The 7,092-nt window shown below is 36.4% G+C and overlaps 1 long non-coding RNA gene across 3 annotated transcripts; it reads left to right on the forward strand.

The window, feature by feature from the left end:
* The first annotated feature begins 1,150 nt into the window (after positions 1 to 1,150).
* LOC128007057 (uncharacterized) lies at positions 1,151 to 6,765 on the forward strand. 3 transcript variants are annotated; one of them, XR_008179163.1, is made up of 6 exons: positions 1,151 to 1,961; positions 2,094 to 2,126; positions 2,241 to 2,362; positions 2,638 to 2,683; positions 4,428 to 4,505; positions 5,932 to 6,765. It is a non-coding gene; the product is annotated as an uncharacterized LOC128007057 (long non-coding RNA). The 3 variants fall into 3 exon arrangements; XR_008179162.1 differs by lacking the exon at positions 5,932 to 6,765 and having other exon boundaries at positions 4,428 to 5,735; XR_008179160.1 differs by lacking the exons at positions 4,428 to 4,505; positions 5,932 to 6,765 and having other exon boundaries at positions 2,638 to 2,825.
* The last annotated feature ends 327 nt before the right edge of the window (positions 6,766 to 7,092 follow it).

Genomic DNA, 7,092 nt, shown 5'->3' on the forward strand with positions numbered 1-7,092 from the left:
CTCAAATATAAAAAACTATAATGTACCCACTCCTGTGTCATTCCAAATCTTTATGACTTTCTTTCTCTGCACAACACAAAAGATAAATGATTTAACTGTGTTTGTCTATACAAGGAAAGCCACGACATAAGAGTGAGTAAATGAGGTTCTATTTTCTGTTTTCTTTTTGAAGATAAACGTAAATCTGTGTTTAAAATTCAAATCTGGTAAAAGCAAAATGCATATTGATTGTAACTTTCTCACATCATAGAGAAACTACAGCCCTTACAGCAGCAACAACAACAAACATTTACTACATCCTCCTTTCTCTTCTCCACTGGCTCAAAGGACCATTAAGAGAGCTGTCAGAAAAGTGGCCTACTGCCCCCTTAAGGAAGGAGTGTGAATTGTAGCCGGGTTCAGGTCACTGAAACTTAAATTATAAGAAGTGATTACATAATGCAAAATTAGGATCTCTTAGAAATAAATGAACACTTCTAACCTTGATAAAAAGCTGTGTTTATGTTCATAAACTCTCCATACAGTAAACATACAAAAACTAATTTCAGAGAGACAATAGGAGATGTCCTCTTGAATCTGCGTGTGCAAAGAGAGCAGCCAACTGAATTATCTCACAAAAGCATTAGCATAATACTCATCAGAAAAGGGCAAAGCAGAAACAACTAATCGAAAAAGAGAAAACGAATGAGAAACTCAGTGACCCAAACATGACTGAGCTTAGACTGTCAGCATGTGTCATCTGTGCCGGGCTCATTCTGTGTGACGGCTACAGCATAACTGAAGAGTAGATGTAAACAAAGGTGCTCATCAGCAATAACCATTTAGCATGTACTTTCCACCATTACCATTATTCATCTCTCGGCCATAACGTTCATGTGTGGGAGATTTCAGAAGTGATTATCGTGACAAGAGTTTGTGCAGTCAATGGTGGACTATTAGTCTTGTGCTCGAACCATGTCCAGCGCTGGCTTGGCATCGCATCTGCAATAGCAGCTAGTGTGTTTTTCTTCAATGTGGGAACCGTCAGACCAGAGGGAGGCTGCCGTTGGTTTATAAGGTTCATTCATTCAAGCGGCTTGAGTGCAAAGCTCATTCCTCTTCTCCCACAGTCGGCTCATCTCTATCTCTATCTCTAGCTATCTCTTCCAGCGCCGCTGCATCCCTCATTCCCTCCTCTCTCTCTCAGCCTGTTTTTGCGCACTCTGTTCGTTATCTAACCAAGCCCAATGGATTCTTCTCAGTACTGCTAAGAGAAAATCAGTTTGCTTTTTTCCTTCTCCTCTTTTTCTTGTCTAGGTCCCCACTGCCTCGCTCTGCTGCTCACCAGTTCTCCCCCCTCCCTTCCTCCCTCCGCCTCTCCCTGCTTTTGCTGGCTCTGCTTTCATTCTAACCTCCCCCTCCTCTTCCCTCAAGGGAATAAAGGTCATTGCGCAAATGATTACTCAGACCTCGGTAGCCATGGAAACGTGGTCATGTGACAGGGACAGGCATGCATCGAGCACAACAAAGGAGCCGATTAGTAAGCCAGCGATGGAAAGCTAGCGCCTGCCTTTGTGTGCTTGCGTTCTCTGTATTTCGCTCTATCTCTCCCTTTCTCTGCCTATGTGTTCAACTTGCTGGGGGAGGGAGAGAAGGAGTGCGCAAAAGAAAGCCTAGCATGCTGCTTCTACCAGCGTTTCGCTTTGTTTAAACTAGCAGTTTGTCTTTGGTTTGTTCATTAGAGATTAACACTGACATTTAGGCGCATTTGCACAAGTTTAACCAATCGGTTTGACAGAAGAAGTGTGTCCTAAATCTTAAACCTTAATTGAAAAGGCCGCTTCATTGGGTGAAATTAATTGTAGAAGGTGACATCAGGGATACACTAATGATGGTAAAACTAGTTTTAAACAAAGTCCCTGTCAAGAAAATTCAACTGACTCTGTGGCCATATTTGCAAAGCCTCCGGACAGCTATTTTGGGTGAGAATGACCAACTCTTACCTATTTGAATGGGAAATAACAGCTGGCTCAACTCAAATTTAAATAACATATTGATGGGATAGTCGATGTCAAATTTGATTGCAGATTTGAAACTTTGTTTCTCATTTTTAGTACAGTCAAGTAGCTCTCAAGCGGATATTTAAGGTCAGTCCTGCCGATGCACATGTACAATCCTAAGCATGAGTCTCAGGTTTCTGTTAATTAAGGCCTCCAATTATTGCTGCAGTGATGAAACCAATTGGTGATTGGCTCTTTTAGTTATAAAGTGGGACTTGCATCACCAGAGCTGCCTTGGAGCCACCATATTGTGCATTGCAGTTTCTTCCATTCTTACCAACTTGATGAAGACATGCTTCTTTTTCATAATGATCATTCTAGCTGTAAGTGTGCAATTATGTATCAGTGTAATTAAGAAGTTACAAATGGGTTTAAAGACACATTGGATATAAAACAGTTTGTTTACATAATGTAATTTAAATTAATCCATACTTGGTGTATTTTGTCAAAAGTTAACAAAATATGTTATTTATTCCTCATAAGGTAGTAGCTTAAAATACTGTATTGTAATATTGTTTTTTCCCCCTGATATAAGGATCTTTAGAGTACATTTCACTATTGCTGGTCATAATTATTAATCTACTCATTCTCTCTGCAGAAAGCAACCAGGGTGCCTTCCCTCAGAGAGGAACGTCACATTTTTGGTATCTTTTCTAATTGTCAGCGGTGGCTTTGTTTCTATGAAACTGTCAAGGCTTTGAAACTCACACCAGCTTATCTAATATGAGTTACCTGCAGTTAATGAACTCGAGCTAATGGAAACCAATTAAACATATTTGAAAATTATTAGGAGTCAACAGAAGTCCTGTAAGGTATGAATCAGCCTTTAAAAGTGCACTTACAATTAACAAAGTAATCTCACCAATTTCATGTCATTTTCCTATCATTTAAAAAAAAAAAGTCACAGGCACACACCTTTTTTTTCCATGACTGTCTCTAAATGTTATGTTTTTACTCGCCAGATGCAATGTTAGATTTTTGATATCCTAGCTTTTCATGTATCCTGTTCCAGTTTCAAACCAGGCTCATTGAAAAAAACACCTGTGGTGACATGTTGGACATTTCGTTGCTTATTGCAGGTTTTGCAACACTTTTTGAAGTGAATTGACCAGTGAGTGGCAGAAAGCATTTTCATAACAGATTAACATAAAACTCAGAACATTTTTGCAATTTCAATATGTTGGTTGTAATGAAATGACTGGTGAGTGGTGCTAAAAGGTTAATGCTCTATCGCACTACTACACTAAACCTAACCAATAGTGTTAACAAAAGCAAACCTGAGATAAAAACATAATTGCATGCATTCATGCCATTATAGCTTGCGTCTACAAATCTTTGAGTTTTTTTATTGTCAGATGTAAAAAAAAAAAAAACAAACAAAAAAAAGGTTTACAAATCATCCACTATGGTAAAAGCATTTTGAGGTCATAACATAGAACTGTGCTAGGAACCTTGCAAGAATAAGTCTTAATTAATTGATGATCTATAGGGTTTAACCGGCTATTAGAAAGTTGTTATTTAAATTAGAATGTTAAGTCATCACTAGACGATCAGTAACTACTAGCTAGTTTGTAATTACATCTATATATTATTCAGTTGCTTTTAAAGCAGGACGTAGCTAGTAGTTCGTAAGCTCTACATAAAGTATGCATAATATGTTGCTTACCCTAAATGATGAAATAGAAGCCTTCAAATACATAAGCCGAACTTGTTTAAATGCTGTGAATTAAAATGTATCCTTCATTCTAACTTCTTTTGCCTCACACAACTAACAAAAAATACATTTTCATTGAAGACTGTACTACTTAATCATGAATGACATTAACCTATAGGTAAGCTATTTTTATATGTAAATAATATGTTACATAACTATATGTAAATGCCAGAAACATCATATATGTCGAAAGGATTGAAGGTTGTTGGGTAAAAGAAAAGCATATTGATGCAATTCACTCAGTCTGCTATTTTTTTCCAGCCATTACTCCTGACCGGATGCGGCTGTAAATATATAGTGTATATAGAGTTATGGTTCAACTAAGAGTAATGTTGCAAACAAAAAAAAAAAAATGTTGTCTGCGTAAGTTGTAATTTAGTGCCCATTTATGTCAAAATTAGGTTAACTTGTAACTTGCGTACAGTTGGTGCAACCAGCCCCAGTCCCTGTAAACATAATTAGTTTGAAAAGGATTATCCGTTGTTGTTTTCCTGTCACAAGTGTTCATTTAAGTCAGAAACTGCAATAAGTTATATGTATAGGTATGTTTTGAAGTTAAAAATGTATGTAGGAAAATTTTCTAATGAAACCGTGTTGTCCTGTTAGTGTTATGCTGCTTAATCTTGTAAATTATCCTTGGATAAAAAGAATTTCTCTTAACTATGTGGTTTTAGATTTTGACAGGACAGAAGAGTATCCTGAACATTTCATCTTAGCACTGTTTTGCACACTGTGTACATACGTGGGGGCAAGTATGTGCGTGTGACTGTGTCTGCGTGTTTCAAGGGATGGTGTATCAGATTGCCTTTGAAGCAACAAAAAACATGAGTTGAGTCTGGGCACACACTCTGTTATGACTGCACAGCTGTTTCCAAAGCTCAGCAGCAGACAGAGAGGCCTGTGGGTTAGTCCAGGGGCCTGTGGGTGGGGGCTGAGCCAACTGGCCCTCATGTTTGGCCTTCTTGGTTATTAAGTGCTACGGCGGAGCTGGAACCAGACTGTCCAAAGCCAAAGGGCTAGATGGACAATAAATGTGGTGTGTTTGAAATTGTCCAGAGGAAAGTATAATAGATTTGAGGCTGCAGGTGAACTGTTTAATAGAGAAATAGTAATTGTCAACAAAGAGACTGTGTGTGTGCGTGTGCATAAGAGAGATTCATCATTTATATCATTTCATAATTTAAAAAAGAATAAAGATATTTTAGTGCGACTCAAAGTAATGCGTGTAATGTTAACATATAAAAGAATAGATTGAACACTTGTAATCACAGGCAATATCTATATAATAGCTTTGATGATAGCTTAATAAGCGCACCAGTAATTCAGTGTATTGTTTCTTTGTATTCTAATCTTGTGTTTGACTTAAAATGGTTTCTTAAATCTGTTTGGATTTGGAGTCTTCCATAGTCATTTCCATGTTACTTGATTTGCAACTCAATTACAAAAGTCATTTTTTTCCCCCCAGCCATACAATAAAGGTATGTAAGGTAGTAAATTATTTCAAAGAAAAGTAATTTATTTATTTTTTAAGTATTTGAACAATTGGATATCTGAATGTATTGGCAGCATCTTAAATGTTTTCCACATGCACAGTACTATTTAAATGTTTGAAGTCTCTCATGCTCACCATTACTACATTTGTATGATCAAAAATACAGCAATATTATGAAATATTATTACAATTTAAAATAACTTTCTTGTGTAATTTATTTATGTAATGGCAAAGCTGAATTTTCAGCATCCGTTACTCCAGTCTTCAGTATCACATGATCTCTCAGAAATCATTAATAATCTGATTTGGTGCTGATTTCCTGTTATTAGCGATGTTGAAAACCAGTGCTGCTTAATATATGTTGAATAGAAAGTTCAAAAGAACAGCGTTTATTTGAAACAGTAATCTTTTGTAACATAGTAAGTCTTTACTGTCAGTTTTAATCAATTTAATGCGTTCTTGAATAAACATTTTTTTTAAACTAAAAACTTTTGAGCTGTAGTGTGTATATATATATATATATATATATATATATATATATATATATATATATATATATATATATATATATATATATATATATTGTTTATTTGTAATTGTTATGCATTTATATTTGACGCTTATATTTGTTAATAATTGTATTAGGATTTGGAATGTATTTGTCTAAATATTTTTTTCTGATTCAGATGCTTGGATTGCAGTGCTGTACAGTCCCAGTGAAATTTGTCAGATTATGGTAATCTGCATCATCATCTGCAACCAAGCACTCAAAACTGATATGCAAGATTTAAATTGTACAGTGCGAATTGCATTCAACAATACTTTTTCAGTTTGTGCCATTGCCTTATTTGCATAATTTCCTGTTAAAACACCGACATTGCATGTAAATAAATAACACAGTTCATTCTTAGTAAACTGCCCCTACAGTGTTGAAAAAAAAAACCTGATTTGGCAAAATACAGTACACTGTAGTGGCCTCTGAATCAAAACCGCCTTTATGTACCTGTTTGTGCCTTGAGGGAAAGAGTACAAGCAAAACACAGACAGACAGGCAGAAAGAGGTGATTTGGGGTCCCTGGTGAATTCCCTGATTGACTGAGTGCTGTAGTGGCCAGTCTGAGACTGGGGTCCTTTAGGGAGATGGGCAGGGTGAGGCTCAGCTGGGATACACTCCATGTAAAAGCCAATTTACAAATGAAGTGACTGTAATGGGGTACATCCGTGCAGGCCAACTCAATTTAGGCTGTAGAGTTTGGACCCCATTTTGAGACGGGTGTGAGAGAATATCTGCACAAGCCAGCAGTGAAAGGGTAATCTAAGTTTGATGGGATGATGGGTAACTGACATTGAGGGCAGGGGTGGAGCCAGATGAGGCTTGATCTCCTGTCACCTCTCGCTCAGCTGCTGTTGGTGGGACACTTGAAGAGGTCAGGATACACTCGGTTCCATTTTGATATATGTGACCCTGGTCTTAAGTCACTGGGGTATATTTTTAGCAATAGCCAAAAAAATACATTGCATGGGTCTTTTATGGCAAAAAACATTAGTATATTCAGTAAAGATCATGTTCCATGAAGATATTTTGTCAATTTCCTACCACAACTTTCAACTAACAAATTCTATTTTTTGATTTGTAATATGCATTGCTGAAAAATACATTTGGACAACTTTAAAGGAGATTTTCTTTTTAATAAATAAAAATTAATTGGGTTTTATTTATTTATCATTAAAAATTAACATAATTTAACATAATTTTCACTCAGTCCCAGTAGTGAATATCATCTCATAATGTACAGTATTTCGTGGCATCTTTTGTAGAACTCTTGAAATAGAGTTTAGAAAAAAAC

Source organism: Carassius gibelio, chromosome A5, assembly GCF_023724105.1.
Source record: "Carassius gibelio isolate Cgi1373 ecotype wild population from Czech Republic chromosome A5, carGib1.2-hapl.c, whole genome shotgun sequence".
NCBI lineage: Eukaryota > Metazoa > Chordata > Actinopteri > Cypriniformes > Cyprinidae > Carassius > Carassius gibelio.